Genomic DNA, 2,500 nt, shown 5'->3' with positions numbered 1-2,500 from the left:
TGATGGACAAAAAGACACAGTAACAGAAAGAGGCAGGCAGAGAGACAGAGTCAGAGCAAAAAACAGAAACAGAAAGACAGAGAGAGAGAAAACACAGATAGACATACAGACATACACACACAGACAATGATTAATTAGAAACCGGATAATTGAGAGAGAGAGAGAGAGAGAGAGAGAGAGAGAGAGAGAGAGAGAGAGAGAGAGAGAGAGAGAGAGAGAGAGAGAGAGAGAGAGAGAGAGAGAGAGAGAGAGAGATTGATATTAATGTAGTGAGACTGAAAGAGATAGAGAATTATATAGACAGACAGACAGAAAAACAGAATGGTATATTGATAGCCAGAGCGATGTACAGACAGACAGACAGAAAAACAGAAGGATGAAATGAAATCCAGAGAGCTAGACAAACAGACATACAGACAGATGGCTAGATATAGAGAAACAGACTGACAAATAGACAAACACAGACAGAGACAGACATACAGACAGATGGATAGATATAGATAGAGAGTCAGACTGACAGATAGACAGACAGATAGACATAGAGGATGGAAAGCTGTGTATGAACGTATGTAGGCATGTATGCATGTGTGTGTCGATTTGTGGATATGTATATCTGTATACATGTTCGTGTATATATGTATGTATGTACGTAAGTATGCATGTCCGTACGTTAATATGGATGCATCTATGTATGTCTCCGTCTATGCTATGTACGTATGTGTGTACATATAAATGTAGTGTACGTTTGTAGGTATGTACGCAGGTAAGTACACACACATATGTACGCAAGACAAAGCCAAGAAATCAAGCAAATAATTAAGAAAACACAGACAACCATCATCTTCAAGTCAGAGGCCAAGAATTTAATAGAGAAAGAAAAAAACAACAATTCTTATCGAGCGAGAGAGAGAAACATCATTAGGTCCGGGTTGCTGGGTGGCGCGACATCATGAGAGAGTGAGCTAGCTTACTCTCTCACTCTAATTGGCTGACAGAGGGACAATGGAAGCACTGGCATTGCTGGATTTCATCTCTCTCTCTCTCTCTCTCTCTCTCTCTCTCTCTCTCTCTCTCTCTCTCCATACATTCATACATGCATACACACACACATTCATAGACAAGGATAAAGATTGACACATAGGTACATAGAGATAGATAGATACAGACAGATAAATACAATGATAGATATAAATTCCATTACTTCTACACAAACACATTAACAAAGCACTGAACACTCACCATTCAGTTCTGTAGACCCCTCAAAGCACTACTTGTTCTATGCTGGCAGGATCTCCTCTTTTATCTGAAAAAATAATAAAAATATATAAATAAATAAACATATACTGTATATTAGAGAGAGAGGGGTTTGAAGAGAGAGACAGTAGTAACCGTAGTAGTAGTAGTAGGGTAGGGGGGGTTATCAAGAATACTCCCCCAGTATCCCTGCTTGTCGTAAAAGGCGACTAAAAGGGTTGGCGGAGGGTTAGTGCCCCTCCCCGGAAAACAACTAACTAAAAAAACAAACAATATGCCTCGGACAAGGACTGACCAAACGATGACGACCAAGGACCGGACAAAGGACATGGTAATTGGAACTTGGAATGTAAGGGGAGCGAATGATGAGGTGAAAGAGAGAGAGACTGTCCAGGTGTTTGAGGGTGCGAAAGTGGATGTATGTGGAATAACTGAAACAAAATGGAGAGGAGAAAGTGTGAGAGAATGGGAGTATGGATGGGGTATATGTGCAGGAGTAAGTGAGAATGAGAGGGCAAAGGAAGGAGTATGTATAGTTGTGAGTAAAAGATGGAAGAGGAGCATAAGACAGTATGGATCAGTTGGGTCAACGATTGTGTGGGTGAAGTTGAAAGTTGGAATACAAATGTGGGCGATTGTGTGTGTGTATGCACCAACGCAAGATCGTGCTAGAGGAGTGAGAGAAGAGTTCTGGACAAATGTAGAAGTGTGCATGGAAAAGTTTGGAAGGAATGAGAGAGTGTTTTTGATTGGTGATATGAATGGTAGAGTTGGGAATGTGAAGGTGGATGGAATAGTTGGTGAGTGGGGTGTGCCTCCTGAGATAGATGAGAATGGGAGTGCATTAGTGGACATTTGTGCTGGGAGGGGGTTGGTGATAGCCAATACCCTCTTCAGGCATAAAATGATCCACAGGTATACATGGCGAGTGATGAGAAGGGTGGGTGGTGAACTGAATGAAAGGAAGGCAATGACTGATTATGTGTGTGTGGATGAAAGGATGCGAAGATGTGTAAAGGATGCAAGAGTGTATAGAGGTTGGGGGAGTGGACTTTCTGACCACTACTTGGTGGTGGCCAGAATTAGAATGCAAGTAAGATGGAGGAATAGAAGAAGGGAAAGACGAAGGGAAGGAGTAGTTGCAAGGAGAGTGGAAAGGTTACAAGAGGATGAGAAAAAGGCAGAGTCTAAGAGAGAAGTGGAGGAACGATTGGGCAAATATGAATTGAAGCAGATGGGAGACGTG

Source organism: Coenobita brevimanus, chromosome 10 (genome assembly GCF_032717465.1).
Source record: "Coenobita brevimanus isolate Jiangsu-jjx chromosome 10, ASM3271746v2, whole genome shotgun sequence".
In the NCBI taxonomy this organism is placed as follows: Eukaryota; Metazoa; Arthropoda; class Malacostraca; order Decapoda; family Coenobitidae; genus Coenobita; species Coenobita brevimanus.
Note: the sequence above shows the minus strand (reverse complement) of the source record.